Genomic DNA, 22,983 nt, shown 5'->3' on the forward strand with positions numbered 1-22,983 from the left:
TAATTAGATGTAGCACCCTGGTGTTTAGGCAGGGTTGCTCCTAAATTTACCTGCCAGCTATTGCTGCCTTGGCTATTTGTTGAGGATCAATTGATTTCACTCTAATGACGTGTAACACACAATCGGAATTTCGGCCAGCAAAAGACCGATGAGAGCTTTTCATCAGAAAATGCGGCCATGTGTATGCTCCATTGGAATTTTGCTGGCCGAATTCCCGTCAGCAAAAATGTGAGAGCATGTTCTCAATTTTTTAGATGGAAAAGGTTTCTATCAGAAATTCCGATTGTCTGTAGCAATTCTGTCGCGCAAATTCCTATGCATTCTCGGAAACAATTTGACGCATGCTCGGAAGCATTGAACTTATTTTTTTCTCGGCTCGTCGTAGTGTTGTACATCACCACGTTCTTGATGGTCGGAACTTGGTGTGACCGTGTGTAGGCAAGACAGTTTGAGTTTGGGGAAAACCATCAGAGCTTTTTCCGACGAGAATTCCGATTGTGTGTATGCGGCATAATGCCTCATACAAACGATTGGACTTTCCAACTTTAATGTGTGATGATAGGCTGTTGGGGGAAATTCCAAATATTTGTACTCTCCATCAGACAATTGTTGTCGGACTTTCCGTGGACAAATGTTGGATGGTAAGTTTTCAAATTTTTCATGGACAAATGTCTGTTGTTGGATTTTCCGATCATGTGTACACAAAGTCTGTTAGACAAAAGTACAAAGTACAAACACGCACGCTCGGAAGCAGAAGCAGAAGTGGTCGGTATTGTAAACCTGCGCTCGTAATGGAGAATTCACATTTATGACGTGGCAGATTACAAAATCTAGAAATGCAGCACACATTCTCTTCTTTTATGGGATAGTAATGAATCTGCTTTGCTGGTGATACTAATGGAGTTATTGCAAACACATTTTCAAAGGCTTTTTTTTTTTTCTAGTGATATCAAGAATAATATTATTCTTTTTTTTTTTTTTTTTTGGGCAAGTTACCACAACACCATTATCACGTAGTTTTGTTTTTGTTTTTTTGTAATTGTAGTTTTTTATTATTATTTCAATAAACAATAGTAATATAGTTGGTACATCACAAAGTGTGTAGCACATGACGTTAAAGTGGTACCTAAGAAATCACAGCTTAAAAACATAAACCAAGAAACGTTTCTTTTCCCTACATACTACACATAAAGAGCAAGCCGGTACTTAAGGGCAAAAGCACAAATTACAGGGTGTACAAAGGTGTGCAACATCTCACAATAAGGGGATCTACCTATGAGTAGCAAAACGGGGGAAGAAGGTGTTATTAGGAAAAACATATTTCAGTCCTCAAAATGTACTCAGTTGACACGATCCCCGTATTTGGATTGGTCCCAGGGTTCCCAAATTTTATTAAACTGAGAGATTGTGTCATGTACCATAGCTGTAAGGGATTACATTCTTCTGACTTCTGCTACAATTTGTAGGAATTGTGAATGGGAAGGAGGAGTGTTGGATAGCCAGTATAATGGTATAGCTCTTTTAGCAGCTAGGAGTATATAGGATGTCAGTCTTTTAATTGATTTAGAGATGCCCGAAAAAGGGAGCCTAAGTAGATAATGAATAGGATCTAAGGGGAGTGAGATGCCTGTTACATTCTGGATTGTTTGCATAACCTCTAACCAGAAGTCCTGTATAGGTGGACAGGTCCAGAAAATGTGAAAATGTGAACCCGTCTCTTTTTTACACCTCCAATATCTAGATGAGAGGGTGGGGTTAATGTGATGAATACGTTCTGGAGTTCTGTACCAAAACATTAAAATCTTCACAGCTGTCTCCATCTGGACTACACACCTAGAGGACCTAAAAGTTGACGACCAAATTTTAGTCCATATTTGCATAGGGATAGTACGTCCCAGTATCATATTCTATTTTTTGCATATACAGGTGAGTATCATCAAGGATTTTTTTTGATTCATGCAGAATGTGGTATATTATTTACTATAATTTATTAATATATATATGATATTAAATAGAGTTGGTGGGGGCCTTCATCACTTAAGTGTTCGAAGGGAGTGGGTGAGTCCAGAGTGAGAGTCGGAGATAATGAATGAAAAAAATGTCTGACTTGGAGGTAGAAGTAAAATAGGCTTTGAGGGATAGAATTTTTTTCTTGTAAAGTTGCAAAGGCATGAAGTTTGCGAGTGACCGGGTGCACAAAGTTATGTAATTGAAAAAGGAGAGTCTGCATCCAGGGTAACAGACGTCCAAAGGCTAGGCTGTCTGGCAGAGCTTGATTTAGCAATATGTTAGCTGGAGGGGGCATGGTGAAGAGAGGGAATACTTCGACACACATTTACCCCCAATCGATTTGGTGAACAACATCAGTGCTAAGCACATATTCTTCAATATGGGATCATTCGATATGGAACAAGACCATATCAGTGAACAGGGGTATACCAGGTATATGGCACCCCTCTCAATCTCTGACCATCGATTCGGAGCCAGGGGGCTAACATCCGAAGGTGAGATGCGTAGTAGTACTTTATGATATCAGGGGCGCCTAAACCCCCCTGAGTTTTTAGAGAGAACACCACTGAGCTAGCTATCCGATGTGCCTTATTATTCCATATAAATTTCAAAAAACCCCTGTGGAGTGCCTTAAGCTGATTGATAGGTATTGTCATCGGTAAGGTTTCAAAAAAGTATAGTAACCTTGGCAATATAGACATCTTTAGAACGTTGATTCTACCAAGCATAGTAAGGGGGTATGTAGCCCATTGTTGAAGGCATCTGTATATATCCTGAAACAACAGAGGGAAATTGGTGGAATATAGGCTAGAGTATGAGGAAGTAAGTTTAATGCCCAAATATGTTAAAGCTACAGGACACCATTTATAGGGATATAAACCTTTAAGTTGTATCAAAGTGTCTGGTGTTATATGTAGGAGGAGTGCTTCAGTTTTAGTAGTATTTATTTTATAGCCTGAAATGGATCCAAATTTCTGAAGAAGGGCATGTAAAGAGGGGAGTGAGGTAATGGAATTAGTTAGCGTAAGAAGATTATCATCTGCAAATAGGGATAACTTGTACTCCCGCTGTCTCATTAGCACCCCTTAATGTCTAAATGACACCTTATAGCCTCTGCTAAAGGCTTCAGGCACAGAATAAAAAGAAGGGGGGATAGGGGGCATCCCTGCTTAGTGCAATTTGACATGGGGAAGCAGGGTGAAGGGAATTAAAAAAATTATCTAAAGGTGTGATGCGCTAATTTCCAGCCATACATATAAAACAATAGTGAATGAATAAACTAAACCTTCTAAATAGACAAACGCTTCATACGGTGCAGATATAAATACGAAGAAAAAAATTATTATTTATACAATATTTAAAAGTGCAAAACGTGCATAAATATAGCTAAAAGTGATCCAGTGCATGATGTTTATAAAGTATATAAAAATAGCTCCAAAGTGGCTAGGTGCATATGTTATGCTACACACATCAACAATGCATAAACACAGGTATAGTGTAAAGATACCGTGAAAACAAAAAAAACTGTTTATACCAAAAAGTGACAAAATTGATATGCAAAGAAAACCAAATCTGCGTGGTTAAAGTGAAGCACATTAAAGTGTCCCATACATAGTCAGATAGTGTGACTAAATAAACACACTAAATTAAAGTGCAACGTGCTGAGCCGACAATCCTTCTGTGGTGGTTCGTGCAAGTGATGCTAATAAAATGCAATTACCTCAACGCTGTGAGGTAAACAGCGAAATTAGTACAGGGCAACCAGGTAGACCGGGGCGATCACAGGGATGGCTATATAGCAGGTTCTTAGAGATTCATCCAGCTTCCTTGTGTGTAATATAAGGTGCACTCAAAGAAATAGATCAAAAGAGGGCTGCCATAGTGTAATATTTAAAACATGTAATGTTTATTTAAAAGGCTAAATACTACTCACAAACGAAGCTTTAAAACAATGCACGAATATTACAGCAGCAGACCGGATATGGACGTCACTTCCGGGTTCCTACGCGTTACGTCGTGTAGACTTCAACTGGGATACTTTACAGAGGTAGAGGAAGTGACTTATGAGTGTACTGGGCGGATCACCTCCGCCCACTATTGGCGTGTTAACGATGAGTGTGGCCAATAACGTTGACGGGGCGGACCAGTCTAGGACGACCGGATGTGTCCATGACTAAGTACACCTCCCATCCCACGAAACGTCAATAGAGCAGCAGCCATTAGGGGGAAAGGGGGGAGGAGAAAATGAACGAAAGCAAATCATGTCGTTAAAACCGATGACAGAGTGTTAATTACGCCCGCTGCGGGTCTATACACATATGGCCAAATGAAGTAAGACACTTACATTGAGCAAAACGAAGAGACGAACGCCGATAAATATCTATGGGCGGCCATCTTCTCGAAGTCCTTCACTGTCTGTGTGGGCGGCCATTGTTCTGGTGGGAAAAAATAAGCATAGAGACCAGCCGAAGTCACAGAGCTCCATCGGTGGCCATTTTCCCGGAGTTTATTTGGGAATATAAGCAGCCATTTTTTTTAGTGACAGGACACTAACAGCAAATGAGCCGATATATATAAAAAACAAAAAAGACAAGAAAAAAAGGCAATTTAATAGGGAAGGAATCAGTAATGACCATGAAGATACAGCCAATCAATATAATTATTTTCTTATTAATAACATTAAATAATTAAATAACCAAATGATTATCCGCCGCATATATAAATTTTATTGGGCATGTATATTTGCATAGCCCTAACCGAGAATATCGGTATATATACCCCAAATCTTCAAAATCAGATAGAATTCCGAGGCCTGTTTGAATAATTAGGATATTAAAATATTGAAATATAAAAGCGATAAAATTGTGTATGCGGGAAACACGGAAATGGCGTACATATTACAAAAAAACACCAAAACATAGCAATAAATTTAAAAAGCATTCTGAATATAAAAATGGATGATATATATGAATATCAAAATGAATATATAAATATAAATATATATATATATATATATATATATATATATATATATATATATATATATATATATATATATATATACAATATGCATGAATATAAAAATCAATAAGGTTAAAAACCGAAGTTAAAAAAATAGATATATATATATATATATATATTCCAAACTAAAAAACTAGCAATGGACTGTATATAAAAAAAACATTACAGTATCTCTAGTATTCTCTTAACAACTAGAGTAGGTATGCCGTGGTTTTTTATACATACGAAAAGCTTAACCTAATTTAGCCTATATAGAGAGAAAGACATATCGTTCGGGGGCTATAGATCACTAATGAAACAGTTCAAATCGAACTCTATGTTCAGTCCCTTGGGGGCAAAAGTATCAAGGGTAAAGATCCATTTGGACTCTATCTGACTCAGAGTCCTGACCTTATGCTCCCCTCTCCAATGTTTAGCATAGGGGACAATGCCCCAAAATTTTAGATGCTTGGGGTCTCTGTTGTGGTGGATGGCAAAATGTTTGGAGACATTGTGCTTATCGTACCCTTTTTGGATATTCTGTACATGTTCTTTCAATCTAATCCTTAAAGGCCTTTTAGTGCGGCCTACATATTGTAGGCCGCAGCTACATTCTAAAATGTATACGGCGCCCACTGTGTTGCAGCAGATGAAATCTCTTTATGCGTATTACCAGTACTGGTGGATAAGTATTCAAAGACCTTATTGGGTTTATTTGCTCTCGTGCACGCGTAGCACCTTTTACAGGGAAAAAACCCTTTACCCGTGAAAAACGTAAAGTTATTCACGGGGGGATCGGGTATATTTTTAACTACCATATCTCGAAGACTAGGGGCTCGTCTATAGATGAACTTAGGGTGAAGGGAATGATGCCTTTTGCACCTGTGCAGAGGTATGGGTGTATAACGCCTGTATAGCCCTAAAGAATGGTCCCTCAAACCCAAATTGTGTGAGTGTAGAGAACATATAGGGCTAGCTTAAGCAATCAAACACTTTTTGCCCATCTAGACCCAGTATAAGAGCTGGGCGGGGGAACTTGTTTAGTAGATCAATCAAATCTATAGTGCGCCTTGTATTGTCCCCTGCGTGTCTAGATGGTACAAAGCCCACCTGAGCTCTATTGACCAATTTGGCTATAATTTGGGATAGTCGGAATTACTGAATTTTTGTAAAAATCTTATAGTCGGAGTTTAGTAAAACTATGGGCCTGTAATTATCAGGTATAGAGGGTTTTGGTATCCCCGATATATAAGAATGGGTGAACTGAGAATGAGGTACATCACCTTTTTAACAGTGAGCCAAATAAGTGCAGCATGTGTGGCATTAAGGTGGGTAGGACTGTTTTATAATAATGGTACGTAAGACCATCTGGGCCTGGGGATTTGTGTGAAGGAAGATCCTTAACTATTCTAGTTGGTTCTTCAGAGGAAATCAGGGCATTGAGCTTTTTAACCACTTTCAGACCGGACCATTTTGCTGGTCAATGACCAGAGGTCTTTTTACAATTTGGCACTGCGCTGCTTTAACTGGTAATTGCGCGGTCATGCAATGTTGTACCCAAAAAAATTTGCGTTCTTTTTTTCCCACAAATAGAGCTTTCTTTTAAACGTATTTGACTGACTCTGCGATTTTTATTTTTTGCGATATAAACGTAAAAAGACCGCAAATTTTGAAAAAAAATTATATTTTCTACTTTTTGTTATTATAAAAATCCAATAAACTCAATTTTAGTCATACATTTAGGCCAAAATGTATTCAGCCACATGTCTTTGGTAAAAAAAAAGTCAATAACTGTATATTTATTGGTTTGCGCAAAAGTTGTCACATCTACAAACTAAGGTACGTTTTCTGGAATTTACGCAGCTTTTAGTTTATGACTGCCTATCTCATTTCTTGAGGTGCTAAAATGGCAGGGCAGTACAAAACCCCCCCAAATGACCCCATTTTGGAAAGTAGACACCCTAAGGAAATTGATAAGAGGCATGTTGAGCCCATTGAATATTTTATTTTTTTGCCTTAAGCGATTGAATAATGAGAAAAAAATTTTTTATTTTTTTTTTACACAAAGTTGTCACTAAATTATATATTGCTCACACATGCCATGGTTATATGTGGAATTGTACCCCAAAATACATTCTGCTGCTTCTCCTGAGTACGGGGATACCACATGTGGTCGACTTTTTGGAAGCCTAGCCGCGTACGGGGCCCCGAAAACCAAGCACCGCCTTCAGGATTTCTAAGGGCATACATTTGTAATTTCACTCCTCACTACCTATCACAGTTTTGAAGGCCATAAAATGCCAAGATGGCACAAAACACCCACAAATGACCCCATTTTAGAAAGTAGATACCCCAAGCTATTTGCTGAGAGGCATGTTGAGTCCATGGAATATTTTATATTTTGCCACAAGTTGCGGGAAAATTACAAACTTTTATTTATTTTTTTTTTTTTTCACAAAGTTGTCACTAAATGATATATTGCTCACACATGCTATGGGCATATGTGAAATGACACCCCAAAATAAGTTCTGCTGCTTCTCCTGAGTACGGGGATACCACATATGTGGGACTTTTTGGGAGCTTAGCCGCGTACGGGGCCCCGAAAACCAAGCACCGCCTTCAGGCTTTCTAAGGGCGTAAATTTTTGACTTCACTCCTCACTACCTATTACAGTTTTGAAGGCCATAAAATGCCAAGATGGCACAAAACACCCACAAATGACCCCATTTTACAAAGTAGACACCCCAAGCTATTTGCTGAGAGGCATGTTAAGTCCATGGAATATTTTATATTTTGCCACAAGTTGCGGGAAAATTACAAACTTTTATTTTATTTTTATTTTTTTTCACAAAGTTGTCACTAAATGATATATTGCTCACACATGCCATGGGCATATGTGAAATGACACCCCAAAATAAATTCTGCTGCTTCTCCTGAGTACGGGGATACCACATGTGTGGGATTTTTTGGGAGCCTAGCCGCGTACGGGGCCCCGAAAACCAAGCACCGCCTTCAGGCTTTCTAAGGGCGTAAATTTTTGACTTCACTCCTCACTACCTATTACAGTTTTGAAGGCCATAAAATGCCAAGATGGCACAAAACCCCCACAAATGACCCCATTTTAGAAAGTAGACACCCCAAGCTATTTGCTGAGAGGCATGTTGAGTCCATGGAATATTTTATATTTTGCCACAAGTTGCGGGAATATTACAAACTTTTTTTTTTTTTTTCACAAAGTTGTCACTAAATGATATATTGCTCACACATGCCATGGGCATATGTGAAATGACACCCCAAAATAAATTCTGCTGCTTCTCCTGAGTATGGGGATACCACATGTGTGGGATTTTTTGGGAGCCTAGCCGCGTACGGGGCCCCGAAAACCAAGCACTGCCTTCAGGATTTCTAAGGGTGTAAATTTTTGATTTTACTCCTCACTACCTATGGCAGTTTTGAAGGCCATAAAATGCCAAGATGGCACAACCCCCCCCCCCCCCAAATGACCCCATTTTGGAAAGTAGACACCCCTAAATTTAGGGGTACACTAGTGAGACTCACAGGTAAAAAAGCACCTAGGCTGTCAGCGACTGTATCAAAACGCTACAAAAAAAAACTGTTAGCGATCGCAGGGATCAGGCCTGACTCTGCGAACGCTGCAGTTATGTGTGTTGTGTTTTGTAAGTGACAGTAATCGATCGATACTGCACTTGGGTGGGCTGGGCTTGGCGGAGGGGCTAAACGCAGGTGCTAGCAGGTATATGGGCTGATCCCGCTAACAATGCGTTTTGGGAAACCTAAACTGCTGGCGACGCTAATATAGATCTGATCAGATACTATATTACTAAGGGAGGTGTATACTTTGTGCGTGGGTGTTAGCGGTACTGGCACTAACCTGACGCTGCTTGGGGCGACGCAGACCTTATCTGACCCTCAAACTTATATCACCCGCTGGGTGATCAGGGGGTTAAACCTTTATTAGGTAATAAATGGCGGGTGCCCTGAAACTATAAAAAATAACTAACCAACCAGCGTCACCTGTAACAGTTATATGGTGATCACTGGTGAAAGGGTTAACTAGGGGGCAATCAGGGGGCTTTATGCGGTAGTATATGGGGGTCCCTGGCGCTATAAAAAGCTGCGGCGAACCTAAACACCTACCTGCCTAACTAGCGTCACCTGTGACACTAATACAGCGATCAGAAAAACGATCGCTTATTAGGCTGGGTTCACACTGGAGCGATGCGGGAACGCCACGAATCCGCGGTGGGTTCCCGCATCACACTGCCTATGCGAACTGCTGGGAGTGTCAGTGAAATGTTAATGACACCCCCAGATCAGTTCGCATATCGCAGTGCGATCTGCAAACTCGGACAGGAATCGGATCGCATGGTGTGAACACCCATGCGATCCGATTCTGCTGCGGACCAAAAAAAGGGTCCCGTGCGAGTTTGCAGCGGGTGCGGCGGGTGCGATGCGAATTCAGCCATACTATCTGTATGGCTGAACTCGAATCGCACAGAGATCGGATGTGATTTGCACTGCAGTGCGGTGCGAATCACATCCGTTCTCATAAACCGCTGCAATGTGAACCCAGCCTTAGTGACACTGGCGACGGGGGGTGATCACGGGGTTAAACCTTTATTGGGGGGGTTAGGGGGGTACCCTAGAACTAAAGGGGGCTAACCCTAACTGCTCTAACAGTTATTACAGTCACAAATGACACCAATGCAAAAACTAAATAAAAAATAATGCATTTGGTGTCACTGTGACTGGGGGTGCAGGGGTGATTGGGGGGTGATCGGGGGGTGAAGGGGGGGTGAGAGTGTGCCTGGCATGTTCTACTGTGTAGTGTAGTGTTTGTGCAACTCACCGATCCTCTCTCCTCGGTGCCGGAACGAAAAATACCGACACGGAGGAGAGATTACATCACTTCCTCTGCCTGTGTTTACATTACAGGAGAGGAAGTGATGTCATGCTGCACTTCCATTCGTCAGGAGCGATCGCGAGGGGGTGGCCATAAACGAATGGCCGCCCCCTCATCCCGGATCGCTCCTGAACGGATTCCGACTGCCGCTCGGGCCCCCCACCCGCGGGAAGGCAGGGACGTACATGTACACCCATATGCCTGCCAGTGCCATTCTGTCGACGTACATCGTCGTGCGGCGGTCGGCAACTGGTTAAGGTCTGAAGATGTTAGCTTAGGTAGAGGCAGGTCCTTAACAAATTGATCAAAATTATTTTGTGTAAAATGGATATGTTTTTCCGAAGTCAGACAGTTGTAAAGTTCTCTATAGAAATTTCCAAAAACTTTAGTCATTGTTTGGGGACAGTGTATAGGTGTGCCATCTTTCTGGATCAGTAATTCAGGGTACGAATGAAAGGGACGTGGACATAGTTTATTAACCAACATCCTATGTGGCTTATTAGAGAATTCATAAAATTTTTGTTTTGCTCACATAAGGGATTTTGCTGTTTTACTGTACGCCAATGATTTCAGATGGTTACGTAATGCAATTACCCTGCGGAGGGCCTCAATCGTTGGGGAGCCCACCAGCCCCCGCTCCGCACGCTTCAAATCAGCTAGTAAAGAGACTCGACGGCTCTCAATATCTTTCTTAAGGCAAGAGCCCTCGGAAATGCAGAAGCCACAAAAGCAGGCCTTGTGAACCTCCCAAAGAGTCAAGATGTCCTGCACCAAACCTACATTCAGTTTTAAATATTTGGTTAGTTCCCTGGTCAGTCTTGCCCTGATAGGGGTAGAGCCAAGAAGGTGTTCATTAAGTCTCCAATGGCATGTTTTAGGAGTGGAATTGTGTAGCAAGAGGTCTAGCGAGATAGGGACGTTGTCTGACCAAGTAATAGGTGATATATTAGAGTCTACTGTATGGGGAAGTAGCAGCATTGTTATAAACAAAATGATCTAGTCTAGAATACATTTTATGTGCCATAGAATAAAAGGTATATTGCCTTTGGGTTGGGTGCTTGAGTCTCCAGGCATCTAGTAGACGTTGAGATCTAATTTGTTTTCTGAAAGATGTGGCTTGGGAGATCACTCGGTGTGTTGTGCCCCCAAAAAGTGTCTGTCTATCTCTGCTATGGGACATAATCAAGTTAAAATCTCCCCCTATTATCATAAATGGTTGGGAGTATCTCTGTATCCTACCAAATAGCTCTTCCAAGAAAACAGTCTGGCCAGAGTTGGGTGCATATACATTTACCAATGTGAAAGCAAACAACATATATACCAGGATAACAAACCTCCCCTGGGGGTCGATGTACTTGTCTTTAACCCTGATGAGGCATGTTTTTCTGATGAGAATAGCTACTTCAGCCTTACCCAATAGTTCAGAGGCTACATAGGAGGTAGGAAAATGTTTAGATGAAAACTTAATCGAGCCCCCAGTACGGAAGTGAGTTTCCTGTACCAGTACTATATCTGCATTAGATCTTCTAAAATCTTTAAGGGCAAGCCATCGCTTCTGGATAGAATTTAGACCCTTGACATTATGAGATATTATTTTTAAAGCCCTAGTATATTAACAGTGAACCTACTATTTAAAGTGGTTGTAAACCCTTACAAACCACTTTGACCTACAGGTAAGCCTAGATTAAGGCTTACCTGTAGGTCCAAGAAATATCTCCTAAACCTATATGGTTTAGGAGATATTTGCCTGAAGACAGGCACCGCTGTCTACGGCGCATGCGCGTGTCGGCTCCCGTGCGCATGCACGGGAGTGATGTCATCACGGCTCCGCCGAATGACAGCGGCGGAGCTGCGAGACCCCACCAAAAAGATGGATGCGCCGGACTACAGGGGACAGCGGTGACATCGCGGGCTCCTGTGTCAGGTAAGTGATACATAATGGGCTACTATGCGTTGCATAGTAGTCCATTATGCTTTGCCTTTGCAGGGAATGAAAGAGGAAGTAAACCCATCAGGGTTTACTTCCTCTTTAACTCTATGGACCAAGACACCTGCAATTCTCTTAAATGAAAGATTGCCCTGCAAAAACATGTGAGTATACCTATTGGAAACAACAATAAACACAATAATAGGAAAAAGAGTTTGTGAGACTCAAAAGGGGTCCACAAAAACAAAAAGAAAAAAAAGGAAAAAAAAAAGTCAATACACCTGAGAGGTAAGTACTACTCAGGAATCCTAGACCGAGGTCACGGACAAAGCGGGGCCACTTTGCGACTCCCATCTGATGGAGACGTAAAGAGGGGGGATCTGTCCGCTCTCCAGCAGTTATGTTGCGTTTTTTTTTTCCCTCCCCTTTTCTTTAGACATTGTCATAACAAAAGAGTGCAATATAAAAGGTCCTTTTCTTCCTTGTAACTTTATGCAAACAGGAACTTTATGCAAACAGGAACCATAGAAAGTAGGGACAAAAAAAGTGAGGATTTTTAGATATACTTTACCCCATGGGTATGCGTGATATTATCTCCAATTGTTGGAGATCTGGTTCATCTAGGGTCCAGATCATAGGAAGAACATAGGGAAAAAGACCTAGAGATCTCAGGCATAATAATAATAAAAGGAAGAACAAGTATAGTCTGTCGCTAGGTTAGAGGCAAACCTGCCTGTAAAAATTAGGACCAACTGTAGTTGTCTTTTATTCATGGAGGACATCTGGATGATCGTTGAGGAGTGCGCTGGGGAGTAGAGAAGGATATTTTCTGCTTGTTTTGGACCTGGGTCCAGATCCTGTTAGAAGTGGTAGGGGGGTTGCGGCCTGACGGAGCTGCAGGCGGAATCAAAACATCTTCAGGCAATGGAGGTAGGCCCAAGCTTTTTATAAATGCTTCCCCTTCATCTATGTCACGGAGGCAGTGTTGGGATCCCTCACGAGGTACAATCAGTTGAAACGGGAAGCCCCAGAAGTATGGAATGTGTAGATTTTGCAAATGGGAGGTAATTGGACGCAAGCTTCTGCGCTTCACCAGAGTGATCGGAGATAGATCGTTGTATATCTGGATTTTTGCCCCTTTGTATTCGGTAGAGGATTTATTGCATGTGGCAAGGGTCAAGGCATCCTTGCTTTCATAGTAGTGGAAGCGAACTATGACATCCCTAGGCCTAGCTCCAGAGGACAGTCTAGGGCCCAGGGATCTGTGCGCCCGATCTAATCTCCAGTCTATGTCTGCGATTTTTGGGGCCAGAGCATTGAAAAGGCTCAACAAGTATTGGCACAAAGTATTATCCCCTAAAGTTTCTGGAATACCTCGGAAACTCAAGTTATGACATCTCTCCCTGTTTTCCAGGTCCTCCTGTTGCAATTGGAGTTGGGATGTAGTGTGTTTTAGTGAGGATGTTTCTTCCTCTAATTCCTGACCATAATGGATGAGCTCATCAAACTTAGTCTCTATGGCATCAGTTCTCTCACCTATTTGAGTTATTTCCCCCCACAATTCCTGGAATAATTTACCCACCTCTGTAGAAAAAGTGCATGTCATCTGCTGGAGGAGGGCCTGGAGCTTTACATACAGTAATTCCGGGGTTAACACAGCCTGTGCACTTTGAGGGGTTATTGCAGGTGGATTCTGAGAGCATTGTGATTGAAACGTGTCACTATCTGGCTCATCCGTCCCCAACGAGGGGTCCAGGGCAGCAAACGGATCCGCGGGTGTAGGCAAGGCCGGGAATTGCGGCCTAGTGAGGAATAGTTCCATCGCGGTCTGATAAAGAGGGTCTAGTAGCAGCCTGTAGCAGTGGTTTTGCTGGCTGATTTTTCCCATGGGGTACTGTAGGCATGCAGGGAGTTTGTATGCTAACTCCCCATGGTGATAGTGTCAGGATTCTAGCGGTTAGGTTGTCTGGAGAGCAGACGGGATGCGGAGCTCAGCCTCTACACGTCCGAGAGCTGCGCATGCGCCATCCCGTAGTTTTTAAGATCAAAGATACAACTATGTTGGTATCCCTTGTCAATTTTACATTGTATTTTTTTAAATGTAACTGCCTCCTCCCAAACTGTCATTTGAAGTGAAACACATAGCCAAGTATTATTCTCCACAATGTTTTTATTGTGCATTAAAAAAAGAAAACAAATAAAATTAGACATGCTATCTGCGAATAGAACTTAACCAAAAAGTGCATTGTATGCATCCAAAAATATAGAAAATATACCAAATCAAATCCATTATTATTCAACCAGAATAATAATGTCAAAGCATTAACTCCAAGGCCAATAATAAATAACACATTATCTCTTCCGATTCCGCAACATGGCTGGTTGACGAACGGCCGTCCAGAAATGAACTGAAAAGCACGAAATAAAAAATGCAAAAAGAAAAGCGCAAATCAACACCAAACTTCTACTAACACAAAATTAGCAGAAGGATCCCAAAGGGTGGCCCTAAAGAGCTGAAAAAACAGGTAGTACATCTAGTACGTCACTACGTTTGTAATTGTTGGCCAACAATTGTGTGGCCGAGTGTATGAAAGACAAGTTTGGGCCAACGCCCTTCGGACAAAAGTCCACGGTTTTGTTGGCCAACAATCCGATCATGTGTACGAGGCTTAAGTCTGGGATTGCTGCACTTCTCTCTTTTGCTGCTAGATGGCCGGGTACCTGGTGGCATTAGATATGAGAAGGGCAATGCAAGGTCCGATTATGGGTATATGGGGCATCCCAGCCAATGGGTAGGGGTTTTCTTGGATCCCTTGGCCTGCTGGCAGAACCCATATATTTAGGTGGAGTCAGGGGATCGGTGCTCTGTGCTACCTGTACAGCTGTTTGGGTGGACGTGTGTTATATTGCCTGGGCTTCTAGGCCGGAGTTTGGGCCTATCCCGGGCACATCTGGCTGCCAGGCTGTCTGAGGGCCTATCCAGAAGCAAGAGAGCAGGGCAGAGTTGGGATTGCGGCTTGCAGTCCAACCAGAAGTGACAGTTCTGCTGGCTGGAGAACCTGTCGTGGTGGGAGGTAAAAGGGAAGCTGTCGCCACTAAGGGACCATCCCCCTTATTACCAGGGAGCACAGTGAGTAGCTGAAGCAAGTACTGGAGCAGAATTCTCACCAACCGGGGGGCGGTAAAGAATTGGAAAACTTCAGTGGGTATCAAGCCAGGGACCCAGCAAGAGGAGGTGACGCTTGCGGAGCAGCCTTGTGTGTCAAGCCAGGGACTGAGCAGGCCAGTAGGGTGAAGCTTGAGAGGTATCTGGAGTCCCAAGCTAGGGACGCAGCAGAGAGACAGGGGTGACGCTTGAGGAAGATACTACAGTGAAGATTAGAGACGCTTACGGGATTCAGTGGTAGTGGATCATCTAGTCTAGTGAGAGAGACTGTGAGCTCAGTGGGCTGAAGAACTACAAGAAGTGATTGTAGTGGAAGTGACTGAACTGTTACAACTTGTGTTAGAAACTGTTAAAGACTGTTGCCATAGGAGACAGCATTCCTGCACATGCAGATGTGGCGTCTTGCTGGATGCCTTTCTCTGCATGGCTGTCCTCCTGTTGAGGTCTAGGAGTTTGCAAGTTAACATTGCAACTACCTAACCCTCTCACCCAAAGTTCTGGTAAGAGAAATAAAATCTCTTTTGCATTCAAGAAGTGTCTGGACAGATACGTGAGTTTGTTTGGGGCTGCACTGGGCAAGGAGTGTCCACACTGGACAAACCTACCTCAGTGCACTCACTCCGTCCTTCCCCGAATACTACATTGACAGGCGCATGGATAGGGAGTTTTATACTAGGGGTAAGCAGAGCCTGATGGTGAACTGAGAAGATAGTTCTCCATCAGGACCACTTTAATATAGATTGATAGTGCACGGCAGTGGATAAATCCATAACTATTCAGTCCAATAGCAGCTTTCAAACCCTCCCACTGCCGTATGGTGTCAATTTAAAAGAAAAGCCAAAATGTCACTTTCTAGATGTGCAAAGCTGATAGAGACATCCCCAAAAAGACTTGCAGCTGTAATTGCAGAGAAAGGAGGTTCTACAAAGTAATGACGCAGGGGGGCGCCATACAAATGCACTCCACACTTTTCTCATATTTATTTGTAAAAAAAAAGTGAAATCCAGTTATCATTTTCCTTCCACTTCACAATTAGGTGCCACTTTGTGTTGGTCAATCACAGGGGTATTGAAGTAAAATTCTCGGGGGTCCGGTCACTAAAATTTTCTTCCAGCTGAGGACCGAATCACAAAAGGACAATTTAAAACAAAAGGGTAAGGGGCTTCTTTTTCTGCATTTCTGCATGTAAAACAGCCTACATACAGAATACAGGTAGCAGTGATATAAATCTAGCCTCAGATCCTTCACATCAGAACAGTGTTCTCAGCCCCCCCCCGCACATCACAGCCCCCTTCACATCAGCTTTACAGCGGTCTCTTCAACCCCCTCAAATCACTCCCCCATTAATATCACTCACCATCACATTCCTGTTCTCTCCTTTATATCAGCCCCCTCCTCCTTCACATTACTGTATTCAGCCCCCTTCATATCACCCCCCCCCCCCCCACATCGCTGTCGTCACACACCCCCTACTTTGTATCACTCCCCTCCACATTCTTGTCTTTACCCCCTTTACATTGCTACCTCATGCCCCCTTTACATCATCCCCCCTTCACATTCCTGTCCCTCTCTTTACATACCTGTCCTCATTCCCCCTTCACATTCCTTTTCTCACCCTTTACATTCCACTCCTCACCCCCCCCCCCTTTACATTCCTGTCCTCAGCCTCCTTTTATATTCCTGTCCTCACCCCCCCCCTTTACATTCTTGTCCTCACCCCTCCTTTACATTCTTGTCCTCACCCCTCCTTTACATTCTTGTCCTCACCCCTCCTTTACATTCTTGTCCTCACCCCCCCTTTACATTCTTGTCCTCACCCCCCCCCCCTTTACATTCCTGTCCCCACACCCCCCTTTACTCTCCTGTCCTCAGCTCCCCCTCCTTTAAAATCCCCCTCCTCCAGATTCCTGCTTCGGCCCATCTTCACATTGTCCCCAGGTTCCCACACATTCTTCACAATAGGGGCCGCTCTCTTTGATGTTCTACCTACACAAGGCGGGAGGCACATCTATAGCTGACATCAGAGGGGCAGGACCAGGGCTGGACTGGGAAAGAAATTTGGCCCTGGACTTCATCAAGACCGGCCCACTTACATTTTGAGTGTCCCATCAGCAGCCCCTTACATCAGAGTGTCTCATCAGCGCCCCCTTACATCAGAGTGTCTCAACAGCGCCCCCTTACATCAGAGTGTCTCAACAGCACCCCCTTACATCAGAGTGTCTCATCAGCGCCCCCTTACATCAGAGTGTCTCATCAGCACCCCCTTACATCAGAGTGTCTCATCAGCGCCCCCTTACATCAGAGTGTCTCATCAGCGCCCCCTTACATCAGAGTGTCTCATCAGCGCCCCCTTACATCAGAGTGTCTCATCAGCGCCCCCTTACATCAGAGTGTCTCATCAGCGCCCCCTTACATCAGAGTGTCTCATCAGCGCCCCCTTACATCAGAGTGTCTCATCAGCGCCCCCTTACATCAGAGTGTCTCATCAGCGCCCCCTTACATCAGTGTCTCATCAGCGCCCCCTTACATCAGAGTGTCTCATCAGCGCCCCCTTACATCATAGTGTCTCATCAGCGCCCCCTTGCATCAGAGTGTCTCATCAGCGCCCCCTTGCATCAGAGTGTCTCATCAGCGCCCCCTTACATCAGAGTGTCTCATCGGCACCCCCTTACATCAGAGTGTCCCCTGAGCAGCCCCCTTACATCAGAGTGTCCCATTAGCACCCCTTACATCAGAGTGTCTCATCAGCGCCCCCTTACATCAGAGTGTCTCATCAGCGCCCCCTTACATCAGAGTGTCTCATCAGCGCCCCCTTACATCAGAGTGTCTCATCAGCGCCCCCTTACATCAGAGTGTCTCATCAGCGCCCCCTTACATCAGAGTGTCCCATCAGCGCCCCCTTACATCAGAGTGTCTCATTAGCAGCCCCCTTACATCAGAGTGTCTCATTAGCAGCCCCCTTACATCAGAGTGTCTTATTAGCCGCCCCCTTACATCAGAGTTTCCCATCACCAGCCCCCTTGATTCAGAGTGGCCCACTGAGCCATCGGCCCACCGGGAAACTCCCTGTAGTCCCAATGGCCAGTACATGCCTGGGCAGGACAGCTCCACCTGAATGGCAGGAGGCTGACATCGATGCTGAGTTAGCTACGCATAGACCCTGGGATGCAGGAGGGGAACATCGGTGGCGGGACAGCTTTACATGAACCCCAGGAGGCAGGTGGGGATCATGGGCAGCAGGACAGTCCCAGAAGGAGGATGGGAGCTGCAAAACATTTCCTGGTAACTAGCTTGATTGGTTTCTAGCAACCAATCACCTGCTACATAACTTGGCTGCTACAGCTGTCCATACAGAGCTGTACTACCTCTGATGTCATCCTCTTGCCATCCATGCAGAGCTGTCCTGCCACCGATAACAACTCGATAAGAATGACAGCAGTGAGGGCAGCTAATCAGTCTCCTAAATGGCAGGACTATGGTTGGTCCGGATGAAATAGTGACTGGGGCAGGACCGCAGTCCACCATTTATTGATGTCTGGTCCATCACATAAAATATTAAAAAAATAATGCTTTTGGTTGTAACATGACAAAATGTGGACATTTTCAAGGGGTATGAATAATTTTTCAAGGCACTGTAGTTTGCACACATTTGCAAATACTTGTGTAAGCTGCAGAGGCCACATCATGGCACCCTAGTGTACTGCAGGCCTAACTATATACATTTTGAGAGTCTCCAAAGTTGGAGCACATTCATAATAATTGATAGCTTGAGGACAAGTATGCCTGAAGGGAGCCTGAATTCCCCAGGTGTTTCGTACAGCTGGTTAACATTTTTTAGATACCAATGCATAATAGAAATGACATTTGCAATTTTAGAACATCTCATGCTAAATGGACAGAGGGGATTAGGGAATGGTGACCTTGACCATTCAATGGCCAAAGCCATCATCATGTCTTCTACACGTTCACCCCCTTCCTGCCCAGGCACATTTTCAGCTTTCAGAGCTGTGGCACTTTGACAATTGCATGGTCAGTCAACACTGTACCCATAAAAAAAAAATATTTTTTTTTCCATACAATAGTGCATGTGGTATTTAATCACCACTGGGTTTTTAAATTTTTGTTAAATAAACAAAAAAAAGTCTGAAAATTTTGGGGGGAAAAAAATGTGTGTTTCTTAATTTCTGTTATAAAATGTTGTAAACCAATAATCTTTTTTTCAGAAATTTAGGCCAAAATGTATTCTGCTATATTTCTTTGGTGAAAATAACCCTAATAATTATTATTATTATTATTCAGGATTTATATAGCGGCAGCAATTTACGCAGCGCTTTACAATATAAAAGGGAGACAATACAGTTACAATACAATTAAATACAAGAGGATTGAGAGGGCCCTGCTCAGAAGAGCTTACAATCTAAAAGGGTGGGGCAGGTGGTACAGAAGGTTATAACTGTCGGAAAAGAGTTGATGGAAGTAGTAGGAGATTCGTTTGAGACGTGATAGGCTTCCCTGAATAGATGAGTTTTCAGGGATCGCCTGAAGGTAGCAAGAGTAGGGGATAGCCGGACCAGTGGTCATAGAGATTTCCAGAGGATGGGAGAGGCTCTGGAGAAATCCTGGAGACGAGTGTGGGAGGAGGAGACGAGAGAGCTTGAGAGTAGGAGGTCTTGAGAAGAACAGAGGGGACGGTTTGGGTGATATTTGGAGACAAGATTGGTGATGTAACTTGGGGCAGAGTTGTGAATGGCTTTGTATGTTGTGGTGAGTATTTTGAATTTAATTCGCTGGGTGATTGGGAGCCAGTGTAGGGATTGGAGGAGAGGGTTGGCAGACACTGAGCGGTTGGTAAGGTGTATAAGTCTGGCAGCAGCATTCGTGATAGACTGAAGAGGAGATAGCCTATGGAGAGGCAGGCCAATGAGAAGGGAGTTGCAATAGTCAAGGCGAGATATAACAAGGGAATGAATGAGGATCTTGGTAGTTTCATTTGTTAAAAAGGGGCGAATTTTAGAGATGTTACGGAGGTGAAATCTACAAACTTTCTACTCGGTGTATATTATTTAGTCTATAGGAAAGTTAGAATCCTCATGGTGCTGTTGCAGAGTTTTTTTGGTGCAGAAGTCAGTGCTGGGACAGCGTGGAGTAAGAGGGAGTGTGTGAGCAGCGAGCAGAGGACAAGACACCCCCCACCACTGGACGCCCCCAATAAGCGACTTTACAAGACAACAAGACATGTAAGGGTGCAATTAGGGTGGCTAAGATAGAACACGAAAGACACATAGCGGAGGAGAGCAAAAAAAATCTGAATAAATTCTTTAAGTATATAAACAGTAAAAAAAAGGGAGGACAGACCATATTGGCCCCATAAAGAATGAGGAAGGAAATCTGGTTACAAAGGATGGAGAGATGGCGAAGGTATTGTATTTATTCTTCTTCTCAGTCTTCACGAGGGAATCGGGGGGGGGGGCTTCAGTAACCAAAACTGCAGTGTTTATCCTCATAACACATCACAAGAAGCACCTCCATGGCTAACATAAGACAGAATTAGAAATAGACTTGGAAAACGTAACATTAATAAGTCACTGGGACCAGATGGCTTGCATCCGAGGGTACTTAGGGAACTCAGTCAAGTAATTGCCAGACCATTGTTCCTAATTTTTACTGACAGTCTACTGACTGGAATGGTACCAGCTGATTGGAGAAAAGCCAATGTAGCACCAATTTAAAAAAAAAGGGAGAAAATACATCCATGGGAATTACAGACCATTTAGACTAACATCAATAGTATGCAAGCTCTTGGAGGGGATGATAAGGGACTATATACAAGATTTTAGTAATGAGAACGGTATCATTAGCAGTAATCAGCATGGATTCATGAAGAATCGTTCTTGCCAAACCAGTCTATTAAACTTCTAACAGGAAGTGAGCCGCCATCTAGATGAAGAAAGGGCCGTAGACGCGGTGTATCTGAATTTTGCAAAAGCGTTTGACACAGTTCCCCATAAAAGTTTATTGTACAAAGTAAGGTCCGTTGGCATGGACCATAGGGTGAGTGCATGCATTGAAAACTGGCTACAAGGGCGAGTACAGAGGGTGGTAATAAATGGGGAGTATTTGGAATGGTCATGGGTGGGTAGTGGGGTCCCCCAGGGTTCTGTGCTGGGACCAATCCTATTTAATTTGTTCATAAACGATCTGGAGGATGGGGTAAACGGTTCAATTTCTGTATTTGCGGAGGATACTAAGCAGGACAATAACTTCTCTGCAGGATGTGGAAACCTTGCAAGAAGATCTAAACAAGTTAATGGGGTGGGCAACTACATGGCAAATGAGGTTTAATGTGTAAAAATGTAAAATAATGCATTTGAGTTGCAAAAATATGAATACAATCTATACACTGGGGGGAGAACCTCTGGGGGAATCTAGGATGGAAAAGGACCTGGGGGTCCTAGTAGATGATAGGCTCAGCAATGGCATGCTGCTTCTAACGAAGCAAACAGAATATTGGAATTAATTAAAAAGGGGATCAACTCCAGAGATAAAGCGATAATTCTTCTACTCTACAAGACTCTGGTCCGGCCTCACCTGGAGTATGCTGTCCAGTTCTGGGCACCAGTCCTCAGAAAGAATTTACTGAAAACAGAGCAAGTGCGGAGAAAGGCTACAAAGCTAATAAAGTGACTGGAGGATAATAGTTCTGAAGAAAGGTTACGAGCACTGAACTTATTCTCTCTGGAGAAAAGTGGCTTGACAGGGGATATTTCAATTTACAAATACCATACTGATGACCCCACAATAACTTTTTTTTTTGTGGAAGGGAGTTTAATAAGACACGTGGCTACCTATTAAAATTTGAAGAAAAGAGGTTCAAGCTTAAACTGCGTAGAAGGTTCTTTACCAAAAGAGCGGCAAGGATGTGGAATTCCCTTCCACAGGCGGTGGTTTCAGCGTGGAGCATCGATAGTTTAAAAAACTATTATAAAAGCACCTGAACGACCACAACATACAGGGATATACAATGTAATTCTAACATATAAACACACATAGGTTGAACTTGATGGACTTGTGTCTTTTTTGAACCTTACCTATTATGTAACTATGTATTGACGTCCTATTTCATTTCCTGAGACCCAAAAATGTCAGGACAGTACAAATATCCCCCAAATGACCATTTTTTGGAAAGTAGACAGTCCAAGGTATTGAGTAAGAGGCATGGCAAGTTTTTTGAAGAAATTAAAAAAAAATATTAAATTCAATTTTTTTTTTCATACTGTCACCAGTTCAGTACAGAATCATATAACTGGTGTGGCAGTGATTAGGGACACTGACTGACTGGTAAGAGTATGTTAAATAAAATAATAATAATAATTTTTAAAATATTGTTTTCATTTTTATTACATTTTCTTTATGATTTTTTTTACATACTGTGACAGAGCAATACAGTGTTACCATAGTAATGCTGTACTACTCTGGGAAGGTGATCATGATTTTTTTCTGAAGGAAATCCATGAATCCAATGAGTGAATGACCACAGCTAATCACATGGTACAGATAGGCTATGATTGGCACTATCTGTACCATGTGATCACTGTGACCAATCACAGAGATCAACACAATAGTACACAATGCACGCACGTAGTTATGCAAGTGCACGTAGTTCTGCGAGTGCACTGAGTTCTGCACATAGGTCTGTGAGTGCACGTAGTTCTGAGAGTGCACGTAGTTCTGTGAGTTCACGTAGGTCTGCAAGTGCACGTAGGTCTGCGAGTGCACGTAGTTCTGAACATAGGTCTGTGAGTGCACGTAGTTCTGTGAGTGCACGTAGTTCTGTGAGTTCACGTAGGTCTGCGAGTGCACTTAGGTCTGCGAGTGCACGTAGTTCTGCGAGTGCATGTAGTTCTGCACATAGGTCTATGAGTGCACGCAGTTCTGTGAGTGCACGTAGGTCTGCGA

The 22,983-nt window shown here is 43.2% G+C and overlaps 1 protein-coding gene across 2 annotated transcripts in view; it reads left to right on the top strand.

Moving 5' to 3' along the window:
• LOC143923711 (uncharacterized) overlaps positions 1-22,983 on the top strand; it is a 512,582-nt gene that overhangs the window by 27,412 nt on the left and 462,187 nt on the right. The window lies entirely within an intron of this gene.

Source organism: Lithobates pipiens, unplaced genomic scaffold (genome assembly GCF_037356315.1).
Source record: "Lithobates pipiens isolate NorthernLeopardFrog02 unplaced genomic scaffold, aLitPip1_a1.2 Scaffold_22, whole genome shotgun sequence".
Taxonomy (NCBI): Eukaryota; Metazoa; Chordata; class Amphibia; order Anura; family Ranidae; genus Lithobates; species Lithobates pipiens.